Source organism: Apus apus, chromosome 2 (genome assembly GCF_020740795.1).
Source record: "Apus apus isolate bApuApu2 chromosome 2, bApuApu2.pri.cur, whole genome shotgun sequence".
Taxonomy (NCBI): Eukaryota; Metazoa; Chordata; class Aves; order Apodiformes; family Apodidae; genus Apus; species Apus apus.
The window spans coordinates 31,888,872-31,901,604 of NC_067283.1; positions in this window are offsets into that span (position 1 = coordinate 31,888,872).

Genomic DNA, 12,733 nt, shown 5'->3' on the forward strand with positions numbered 1-12,733 from the left:
CTTCTGCTACTTGGACTGATATGCTCCAGTAATGCAATGCTGAATTCAAATCTATCTTTCTACATAACTGCCAAAGTGGCTGGTTTTGTTAGATACAAATCTCTCATTTGCAGTTATATTCTGATTTATCAGACAGCGTTCTGTGTCTTATACATTTTTTTTATTTTCTTTGATGACGTTCTCCACTTGAGAAAATTTTTTTTCAATTTTGCGTCAAGGCAAGTGTCACCCGCATTGCTTCACCAGTTCTAAAAATGTATCTGAAAGCAAAATTTGTCACACTCAACAGTGCCTGTTAATCTGAGGTTACTCACAGTGTAAAACAAAGCAGGGCCTTCTGGATTTGCATTTCCATAGTAGCCTGGCGGCAAGGATGCTCCAAAGCCATGGCTTCCTTGTAAAAAATAATTTAAAAATCTTTGGAGTTTCTCAAAGTATGAAAAAACAGAAAAAATAACCCTAGGAGATTTGCTCCTCACTTATTGATAGTCAACATAAATTATTTGAAATTGGAAGGGCTGATCCATAGTTTGTAGCACCATAACCACTGTAAACTCTGGCTTTTGATAAGTACTTAGGCCACCTGTGTCTTATATCCTGGGAACATCTTTTTAATTTGCTTTTGTTATAGAAATTACTTCTCCATGTCTTAAGAAGCAGATTGTTGTTGCAGAAGCATATAAAATATTTTTCTAGTGGTGGTTCCAATGAGTCTTACCTGAACTATAAGCACTTAAGGTATAACTACATGATTTTGGACTATTTATTCAGTAGCATTCAACTTATATATGCACACACACACAAACACATATATAGACATATTGAATAGGAGACATTGATTAGTTCTCTAAAAATAACACATAATCCAGACTTCTCAATCATAATAAATGGTGCAAGCTGTATTGAAACAGACTTACAGAAATCTTGCAAAGTAGTTTCTTTCAAAGTAGTGTCTCATTTCAAAGTGTAGATTTTTCTTATTAGAAGCAAAAGATTCTGGAGTTAATTTAATCATGTAGAATTGTTTATAAGAGATAAGTGTTAAATATGTCTAATTCACTGCAGAAGCTGTATTCATTTATTACTTTCTCATTTAGTTCCTCTGAGATAAGCTGATGAGGATAAAAGCACAGGGTGGACACACTGATCTGCAGGAGTTGGCTTTTTGTTTTAGAGAGTGCCAGAAGTGTATGCTTTCATTTCAACATGGTTAAAAGATATTCTCCACTGTCTCCTTTTTTGAGAGGTCCCATAAAACATTTGTGGCTCAGGGCACTTAGGAGGATATGGCTCCAGTCTGATTGTATTTTATACCACAAAGAGAAGGCAAGCCTCCTTGCACTTGGGGAATTGACCACAGAGTAATAGCCTAGGTTTTGCTTTGAGATGCAGCAAAGTATGGTGGCTAGTACCAAATCTGTGTTATTACTTATCACAATGATGCTGACTCTTCAGTTCAGTGAGTTTCACAAAGTGCCATACAACTACAAATCATGCGCAGCTTGTAACCTGTACTTGTGAGTCAGCAGCCAGATAAAAACTCCATAACAACACGAGGCAAAAATCCTGAAAGAACAAGCAAGTTACTGAATGAACTATTGTCAAAAAAACATGATATTCATATCCATCATTTCTAAAATGCACTTCAGTCACTTCTGCTGCTTTCGTTTAATCTCTGCAGAGACTACACACAACATTTTAAAACCATTGTAGATGTATTCAGGCACTTTTAGTCATTCTGGTGAGACTGAGTTTGGTTCAAATTTTATGATGCTTCTCAGATCTGCCACAGCACTTTTGAAATGAGAAGGTGCAGAAAGAGACTTACTTTTCTACGTAGGTTTAATGATTGTCAGTTAGATTTAAAAGCTAGCTGACCAAAATAGTGAGAATGAATAAAAGGACAATTAACATTTTATTTTAGTTACACTGAAGCTGCAAAATGACTCTTAGCTAGTATTATTGTCTTGACACCTTTCACATTATTTCATTTGATGTGACATGTTTCATTTACTAGAATAATAAAAAATAGCCAGCTGTGTATAATTGTTGATGAGGATACTTGTAGTCATCTTAAACTGGACTAACAGAGAATATGTGACAGCAAATTTTCCATCATAATTCCATCATCCCTCAATTTAAGAAATATTGTAAAATTTATTTTTAATGGTAAAATTTAGTAAATGGACCTCTATGTGAAGAAATACGTGGTCAAACAGTAATATGGCAAAGAGATTAATATTTGACCTAACCACTGTAAAATAAAAAGCTTGAGAGAATTAACAGCAGTATTCTAAAGATCTGTGGCTATTTTGAAGTGTTACATAGTTTTTACTTTCCCCTCTCTGAACAAGTTCATGATAGTTTAGTCAGGATTCATGAAAGAAAGGGAAGGAAATGGAGGGGAAGGGAAATAAACCTGACCATAAGAAAATATGGTCCATGGCAATTTTTGAAAAAAACATAATTCTGAACTGGGTAGTTATTACTGGAATTCTGAATTGTTTTAACTGAATCTGGACGTCCTGCCATGATTCCATCTCCTCATTATAGAAGTCTGTGGTCTTCATCTTCTTAATTACACATTTCTCATCATGTGTTTTGAAGGTGGATGTGAAGATCTTCATACTTCAGGAGAGGTTTCCTGCCCTACTTTGCTTATAAGGCAAAGCAGAATTCTTTTTAGGAATACAGGAGCAATGGAGCAATGGAGACATATTTAATGTGGCAAAGCAGAAGGGCTGAGGTTGAGCTGCTCCTGAGAACTTAACAGGAGGCAGCTGGAAAGTTTAACCACAACAGGGGATACAGATGCAGTTTTAGGTATATTAAAACTTGTACATTAGTCTCTGACCATAAAATACTAATATTGTAAGCTTGTAGCATTTTATATCTGTGTTGCTCAATTAACTTGAGCAAATGGTAAGTCAGCACTCTTAAGATGTGAAACCTGGCTTGATCATTTGATTTAGATTACTTGTGGTTTTCATTAAAAGAAAAAAAAGATACTTGCCCAAGAGAGTCATTTTCATTGCAGATATGAACAGTGAAAACTCTAGTGAGGTCATTTGGCTTAGTTACAACATAACATAGCCTCCAGTGCTTAGAAAATTTCTGATTTATGTCTAAACAAATTTACATCCCTATTTAGAATAAAGAACATACAAACAATATGTTCTCTTTTGCTTACCATTTTAATTAGACTGGAAAGTCTTACAGGGCCATATGGCATGTGCACTGTTAGGCATCCCTCAGTTGACTTGAGAATGAGCAACTACTGTTATGGTCAGTTATGGTGTAAAACTAAACTATCATTCAAAGTGCATAAAGAGGCAGGTGATACCTCTTCCTAAACCAGGATGTTAAAATTATGCCAAACTTGACATCTCTGAAAATTGTTCTGTATTTCTTAGGGTTTTTTTCTCTCTGCAAAGGTACCTGTTTAAAGAGAGAAAGAAGCATTTCTTCCTTTTATTCAGTGCCTGGCAAATGCCATCACGAAGAGTGAATGAAATGTCTAAAGATGGTAAGCAACCAAGGTGTGCAAAAGGCTCAGTCTGAAGCCTGGGTCTAAAGACCACAACAAGTGGTCCCAATATTTCTGCTCACATGCTACACTGCACTTTGTTTTATCCTTCATGAGAAACATACTCTATACGCTTCAGGGAGTTGCGTACTCGGCGATATTTTTTCATTACCATTTGTCTATTTTACAATACAAAACCAGAAGTTTAAAAGATCCCAGCATGTTAATTTTATTAACAGTGAACTTTCTGGAAAGACAAGAGCTCACGGTCAAACAAATAGAATGTTACTGAAAAATAATTAGTGTGCTTTGCCCTCAAGGGCATTGCTTTTAAATCTTACCCAGTTTACCTTGCTCTTGGCATTCTTTCACAAACATCAAATGGGCATTTTGTGGTTAGTTACCCAGGCTGTGTCATAGATGTATGTGTCCCAGAAGAAGCCAACCATATAAAAGCAGCTTAGCAAAACCAGTAGCCCATTTATAATGTATCTCCAAATACCTGCTGGCTTTTGCAATAAAATTCCAATGGCAGTTGCCACAGCTTCTAGAGGTCTGCAGACCATGCTCCTAGTTTGGAAGGTAAAGGGGTGGCTAGCTGGTTTTTGTCACTGATGTAAAACTGAAGCACACTTACAACAAGATTTTAACAATTATTTTAAAAGCAGAGCTTTTAAAAATGTTATACCATTTGTATGTTTTTATTACCACATAAAAAACTTTGGATCTTAGTCTCATTTATTGTATGTTGAAATCCATGGTGCTGGGCTGATATACACAGATGCTGTACATCTGACCTGTAAGTACCAGTCATGTGAGTTTGATAAGCAAGTTTTTTATATCTGTTTTATAGGCAGAAAATTTAAGAAATGGAAAATTTTGAAGATAGCCCCTGGTACTGAATGAATCAGTCACAGATTTATGGTGCTGTTCTAAGGTGACTGTAGTTCCTTCCTTAACAGTCCCAGTTTGGTGTGCTCTGTTTGTGTGCTGCAATGCTGAGGTGCCCACTGTAGCATTGCTTCTCGTGCTTTGTCTGGGCACTTGCTGCTTCAAACCCTGCAACAGTGGCAGTATGCTCTGCTCTAGGCAGCCAAGCCAAGGTTTTCCAGCTGAGTGCTTATGATTGTGCCACAATACCTGTACTAGCACATGTTGTGCCATCCTTAAAAGAGACTGTTGATCACTCTAGCACCTTTTCTTTTTCTCTTTTCCCTTGTCATTTTTTCCAAGAACATGGCACCATGATTATTTTAATTCAGAATGGGCAGGTATCTCCTGGCCATGAAACAGATTCAAGGTGGGATTTCACAAGAGAGCTGAGCTGTGCTCTGACACTGAAGGCAGCCAGTTCAAATCACTGAATCAGTAGAAAACTCATTTAGGAAGAGAAGGGACTCGTTTTCTTTCTGCTCAGTAAATTTCAGATATTTGTCAGAGAATTGCAAAGGAGAGAGAAGGGCCATATACCTGTAAGCACTGACCTTTTAAGGAGCAATGACTCATTTAGCTGGTCAGCTGAAAATCTCCTCCTTGAGCTTTAAAAAGCAGCGTTAAATTTATCCAAATCTCTTGAAAGGCAGTGAAGAGGAGACTGGCTATAAAAGCCAACGTGCCCCACTGACACAGGTGTGCTTTCTGATGAGGTCTGTCTAATGATCAACTCTCTAGCACTCAGAAGTTGGGACATACATCAGCTTGGTAAGACATGACAGCAAATCAGTTTTATAAGGGATATAGGAAGAGAGACATTTCTGATTTATTAAGTAGGGTAAGCACAATGTTTTTCTTTCAAATGTGCAGCTGTCTTGTATAAATAATGTGCAGCTGTGTTGCCTACTTTAGAGTTACGTGAACGTGTGCTTTCATTTGAATTTTACCTTGACTTGGCTTGAATGAAGTGCAGCTTCATGGTGAGTAAATAGCAGGAAGGTTTTCCTTATATTATAGTTTGACAAATCTCTGTGCTGGAGCAAAACTGGGTTTGCAGTGTACCCTCCAGAGGATCCAGAAAGTGGGAGCACTATTCCAGCTGCAGGGGCCAGTTGAAGGTCTGGTACTGCAGTTGCCTGAAAGAAGTTCTTCCGAGAAGGGGGTGACCATAAAAACAATTAAACTTGCAGAAAGACAGTGAGATGCGTGTTTGGACTCCTGCTCTCCTCCTCCATAAGTAGCTCACAGCACCTAGTGAAGTAGACAGTTCTGGAAAGAGCCTGGATTTGTTGTTCCTGGTAATTTATACTGAGAGTTATGGAAGCTTTGACAAGCGAGTAATGGGAGCAGGCAGACTGATAGTGCTCTAAACAAGGTAGTTGGGTCAGTCTGAACCCTCAGCTTAAGAATATATTCATCACTGTGTGTCAGGCATCATGTGAGGAGGCACCAGTGTAAGCAATGACTGGGACAATGACTGGGGCTAGAACTCATGAGTTTCTGTTCCTTACTTCATGCCAGTCATCCTGGGCAGTGGATCATGAGTATTCATTTGTGTACAGTCCTTGTTTGAGGGAAAACTAGGTCACGGTACTCACATTCCTGTTGCAGAATCAGGTGGCTAATAGTACTAAAATAGCAGTCATGATCAAAGGTTAACTATGACAGTTGTAAATTAGCAGACATCTGTGGCCTTTCTGCACAGATGAAAAGCATCTCTGTGCCCTTTACAGTTGAATTCTTCAGTTGCTTCAAGGAGATCTTGACAACTACTTTTTGCTCTGACTTTATGCAATGCCTAGCATAACAGAGTGCAGATGCTGCCTCTTTCTGGATTAGTTACTACAAATAGCACAGTAATATATCCCTTTAAATATATTGGTCTAAATTATCTCATGACCTTCAGCTGCATCCTATCAGCATTAGAATACGAATTTCCACAGTACAGCTTTTTCACTGTTTACATCAATATTCAAGGTGTGCAAAGAGGCAGAGGGAGGTGCAGTTGTAACATGACTCATGAAAGACAAAGATGGGGTTATAGTATTATGTGTTGCATTTAAAGAAATCTTGAGGAGTCTTCATGCTAATGTGCCAGAGAAAGGGGAAACAGTAAACTACTGTTAGAAAATAAACAAACACAAAAACCCCAAAACCTAACAATTGGAATATGAAAAAAGGAGAGAATTTTGAAGGCAGATCTTGGATCCCATCACTTCAATGTCTGTAGGCACTTTATCAGTACTTAAACCTTTTAAATGTCCATATGAACTTCTCCTTCATTATTTAAGGTAATTACAAATAGAAGCACGGGCAAGATTATGGAAGCTGGATTTTGATTCCTGTATTGTGCTCAGAAATGACTGATTTTTTTGAGGGGAGTACTAGCCCCACAGGAATATTTTCCAGAATCGTGTATGAACCAAACAAGGCTAGAAGAAGGAATCCATATTTCTTACTTATTGCATTCGTGCATGGAAACTATGAGGCATCTTCTCCTAAATGAAACACAGAAAAAAAAGGAATAACTCCAAAATGATGAAGAGTCACTGTTTTTTATTAGTCTGTGACTTAAGGCAATGGCTGACATTATTTCCTTTTAAGTCAAGTTGTTTTTCAGAATCTTGGTGAGCCATAATTAATACAGGAACCCTATAACTAACCTCAACATTTATTTCTCTGGCTGTTACTCTGTACTATGCTGGCTTTCTCTTAACATTTGTGTAAGCACTTTTCTGCTCATTACAATCTTAGTCATGAGCTGCTAGTATCTCAATAAGCACCTCCCACAAAAATGTTCCTGTGTATTGTACACCAAATGTTGTGCCCTTCTAGTGCACAGAAGAAGGGAAAGAGGAGAGGTAATCTGAAATTTTAAGTTCCTCTTGCAAAAAAGAGTGGGGGGAGGGGGAAGAATATGATTTGTGTTGCAGACTATTCAGTACAGGTAAGTATAGGGAAACAGTGTGGCTTAGGGTGGCTTAGGGTGGGGAGCATTTTGTCAGTATTTGCAAGACAACACTCCTAAAATTGTAGCACTTGGTGACACAAACCCAGCAGAATATAGGCCAGTGTGGCTATATAACAAAGAAAGATACTTTAATAAGTACATTGAAAACTATTATTACTGGACATAATTAAGGACCAGAATATCCTTAGCTTACACACATCTTTTAATCAGTCCCTTTTGCCTTAATGAGAAAAAGAGAGAGCTAGCAGCACTATTCTAAGTTAATGGGTATTCCTGAGGACAAAAATAATTGGACTTGAGGGAAAAAAAAAAAATAATGCAAAGCCAGTACCTTATATAGAGGCTTGTAGGTGGGCCCAGGTTCAAGATTTCTCATTTAGATTAGCAACCCTGGGATGCTATTTTCCTATGCTCAGTGATACCGGCTTTGAAAGATCCAGTCTGCTAGAGAAAGCTCATCTGAAATTAGATAGTTACAAGAAAGCTGATCACTTGGGGAATGACCCAATTATATAGTGAATTATAAAATAATACTTCAATTAATAAAAAGTGCTCAAAATTCTCATTGTTGCTTATTCTGGAGATGTGCCTGGCATACTAGAAAAGACTCTTGGATTAGTGAAATGTCTTCTCTTCAGACAGACTTGCTGATCAAGTGTTACACAGTGTTGGGTCTTACTTGCAGTTGGGTATTACAGAGAGAGACAGAGGGACTCCTTTTTTAATTCCTTTGTCTGCTAGAGATATTTCCCAGCTTTTGTTATTGTTGGCCATATATACATTGCCAAAGCTGAAATAAAAAAATTACACCAGTCAGGATTTCTAAAAAAAACCCCAACACATCCTGCCTCAGAGGTCCACTGGTAAGTGAATAAAAACATCTCCTACGTAGCTAATGTTATAGCTCATCACCATTTCTGGTCTATAGTTGCAATCCAGGCCAGCTCCTCTCTCCTAAAGGTTCACCCCAGATCTGCACATAGTATGAGGGTATCACTGACCCCTCACATGAGTGCACCAACCAGTGAGGTGGAGTGTACTTGCAACACGTGCAGTGAGATGCACAGGTAGCACATGGCAGAGGATGCCCAGTTTAGTTAGATGATTGATGTATGTCTGGTTACATGAAGGGAAAAATGGTCACTCTATACAGCTTGCAAAGGCTTCCTGTGAAGAACCTGTGAACTTTGCTGCAGCCAAAAGACCAGTATTTCTTAACATACTGCTTAATGCTAAGCCAGTAAAGGCAGCAATGCCTAATAGATAAAGACTGAACTAGTATGGAAAAATCCGGGAGATACCCCTTAGCTGGCCTTTTAAAAAAGGTTTTCTACCTTCACTTTGCTTCTTGTGCTTTTTCTCATTTTCAGTTATTGAAGATCAAGGCACAATAGGCCATCAGTGTAAAAAAAGCCACTGATATAATAAAAATAGCAATAATAATAATCCAAGTGGTCCAAGTAATAAGAACCTCTCTTTTTTTCCCTTCTCTTCTTTTACCTTCCCCTCCTCTCCAGACATACTTCAGAGCAGACAAAAATAAACTGTGAAGAGGGCTTGAAATGCGTTGATCGGCTAATAATATGTTGTACTGGTTTTAATTACTATATCTTCCATGTCCTGTATTTAGTTATACTTTCCTTCTCTGGCAAAGTAAGATGGCATGAATTTCAGCAGGAGTGCAGTAGTCCCACATAAGCTCTGTCAACATTATTTCTAGGCTGTAACACACTGAGTTTCTGTGCCAGCAATGCCTACTGTTGTGCAACCCAATCTCCAAAGTATAATCTAACTTGTAAATGTCTTTCAAAAGGACAAAAGCCTTGTGAGGTTAAAGGCACTGTCAAAAACAGGAGACTGCCCTTAACTACTGTGCTGCTGCTAAATTTCTTGCCTGAGTTCATTAAAAAAAAAAGTATAAAATAGCAAGAAACCAGAAACCTGTGGGAAACCTGTCTTTTGTCTAGAGTCAAAAAATCATCCTTCATCTTTGGCTTCTGTCTATTTACAGTCAGGACTATCACATTTCCGTGTTTTGATTTTTGTCTGGATATGTTCTTCTCTCTTGCCTCCAAAGCTATGTGTGGGCAGATTTTTGGCTGGGATAGCCTGTGTCCAGGTTGTTTTCAAACTCATCAGGAATCTGTTCCTGAGCAAAGAGCCAAAAGAAGGGCTGGGCTCAGCCACTGTGGCACTAATAAGAAAGTACTGCAGGCAGGCAACCAGATGACAAGCAAGGGGTAATTGCAGGGTTTGTAAAAGCCCAGCAAAGACCTACAGGGCTATGGGGTGGTGCTCTCTAGATCTGGAGAAGCTCACAGAGGTGCTTTGTGGGTGGTAGAAAGCCCAGGGAGCTGAGGTTGTTGGAGGTAGGGATTCAGTTTAGGACAAGCTTTGGGGGGAAGGAGAAGGAGCAGATAATTGAGGGTCAGAGGAAATGGTGATCTCAGAAATATCAGCACCCAGAGCAGTGGCTGAAGTAGAACAGCTGAGATGTGAGATGGAGTGGGAGTCAACACTGACTGGCTGTCAGTTAGGTCAAGGAGAGGACACCTCTATGCAGAGAGGAAAGAGGTTTTGAAGGGATGAAGAAGCCTGGGAAGGCAGGCTGGCAGCAGGGGTCGCAGTGGGGTCTGTGCAACCAAGGCACTGATGTAAACTCTTCTGACCAGCACCTGTAGTAGGAAACATGCACAAGACAGCTCACACAGAAGTCTGCACAGCTTGTTCTCATGCTCCTCATCTCAGCTGCACCATCACTTTTACTTTATGGAGCAATATAGCGTTTTATAGGCAAATAAATAATGAGGAAAGGACAAGATCAATTTAGTTTATCCACAACATTTTGATATATTTGATACCCTGATATTCAGTGTAAATGGCACTGAAGTCATCTTGCTGTCAGGAGTTCTCCAGGTAAAGAGACTTATTTGTATGTATGAAAATGGGGTTTCTGACCTAAAACCTTTAATGATGCTAGCAAGCATATGGAGCCAGTTCACATTTTCATTTCTATGAGATAATCCCCTGGCACTAATGACTAAGTTCTGAAATTTATTCAGCAAAATGTCCCTGCTCCCTCTTACTTTGTGACATCTTCTTGCTGGAGCTTCAGGGCTTTGGGGTTTGGTGAGTTTTTTTAGATTTTATAATCCTATTTAACCCTCCTGCAAATGGGACCCCGGGGAGAGCTTTTCAGTTACACACAATTAGTTTTATAAGCAGCATTATTAAACCATCCATTAGCTGGTTGGTTTTTGCTGTTGTTGTTGTTGTTTTTTAAATCCTTTATTAATAGCAATAGAGGCTTTTGTATGAAGAATAGGGGGTGGCATTATATTAAATGGTTTCAGACTCTAATAATAACATTTCCTACTTGGAAGTAGAATTAAGAAATGAGTTTTCTCATGTGAGATTTCATTTAAAATCTGCCACTTCTTTTCCCTCTTCATATGTTTCCCTCTGATGCATGAAGTAGGGCTATCCCAAATCCTAGGAGAAAAGAAAGGTCATGGGGCAGGGCCAGCCCTGAGGACTCTGGCTAGGTTGCCATCTCTGTGCTCCCCTATCAGTGACACCATTGCCAGAGGCAGCCAGTAGGAGGATCATGGCTAAGTTCAACCAGCTGCTCTTGGCACTTGAGGCCACGAACCAGGAAAGGGGCCATGGCTGTTGCTGAATAAATTTATGAGCTGTCACTGTGATGGGGGGCAGAAGAGAGATAGGGTGCTAGAAAGGAGCCTATTAGGGTTTATACAGACTGCACCAGTCCCGTGATTATAAAAGCTCTGGGAAATTCAGGGTGAGAGCAAGCGCCTGCCCGCTCCAGCCCCACAGTCCCCGGGGAAGAGTGTGAGAAACAGGGAGGGTGCGGGATAATATTTCTCGCTGCTGCATTTTCAGTATCTGACTCTGTGTTACAGAGAGCTGGTGGCTGTAGACAAACCCCCACACCCACAAGCAACTTTTTTCCATAAATTTGACTAATTGCCTTTTCACCCATTTATTCTTTTGCCGTCGACAATATCCCCTAACAACACATTCTCCACTTCCTCACTGTGTGAAAAGGTTTTTTTGCTTATTTTAAAACCCATTGCCTGATAACTTCATTGTATGAGACATACCAAGCAGTCATTGTGTATGCATTTCCTCCCTGTCACTCCTGATTCCCTGTGTTCTCAGGGTATTGTTATTTGACAAGGCTGTATTTTGGATCTTGTTCTGAATTTACCACAAATGTAATGTTTAAAGCTGCAAAGTGATGGAGTAGAGCTGAATGCACTTTGTCTTTGTCTGCTCCCTTGGGGCTATTGTGCTGCCATCTCTATGTCTGACAGGCCAGCTCATTTATATTTTAAAACTTGGGATTTAGAATAGATATGTAAATGGGCCTTCCAGTTGGTATAGTAACTCCTGCCACTTAGTTTTAAATTACAGTCTTGCTCATAAAGTTAGAATTGAAGATACAGGCTGTATTCATGGCCAGTTGGTACTGAAAGGATTGTAACTAACAATTTTATTTGAGAAAATTGAAATAAACATTCAATTAAAACCAATCAGCAGTATTATTTCTTTCTACTGAAGGTTCAGAAGCTTGTGCTAGTTTTAAGTGACCTTTTCAAACAAAGATTCACCTTTTCAACTCACTTTCATGGAAGTCCAACAAAAAAAAGAAAAAATTCAAGGGGAATCCCCAGCAAGCTCCACAGACAGCCCTCTTCTCAATACTGAGTTGATTCAATTTCAGGAAGCAATATAAGCAAATTACTTTTGCTTATGCACATGCTATAAGGAGTGTACATTAATCTTTTTTACACACAGAATTTTAAAATGGAAAAAAAATGTGCACAAAGTCATTGCTTATTTCCCTGGTACTAACAGAATCAGAGTCTTTCACCCCATGGCCATCCTCCTCTCATACAAAAGCAAAATAAAATCCATAAAATATTCCAGCAGTCAATATAATTTTCCTTTGTTTATTTTGTTTAAAAATATATACTGTAAGTTAAAAAAATAGAAAATATATATATATACACACATTGGCAACAAATATAAAATGGCACTTTCTGTACTCAGAATAATCACAAGTTACTTAAAGAACTACATCCCGTACTCTCTGCGGACATTTACTGACAGTGGAACTATCAAGATCAATGGTTACCACCCATGCTCGACTAACATTTTCTTTACAAATTTACAATTGTTCTAGGACTTATCCAGATAATTTAATAGACTGGCTGGTGTTTCACACTAAGGTGCAGAATACCATTTGCTCCCTGCTTGTCCTAGGGAAGTGGGGATAT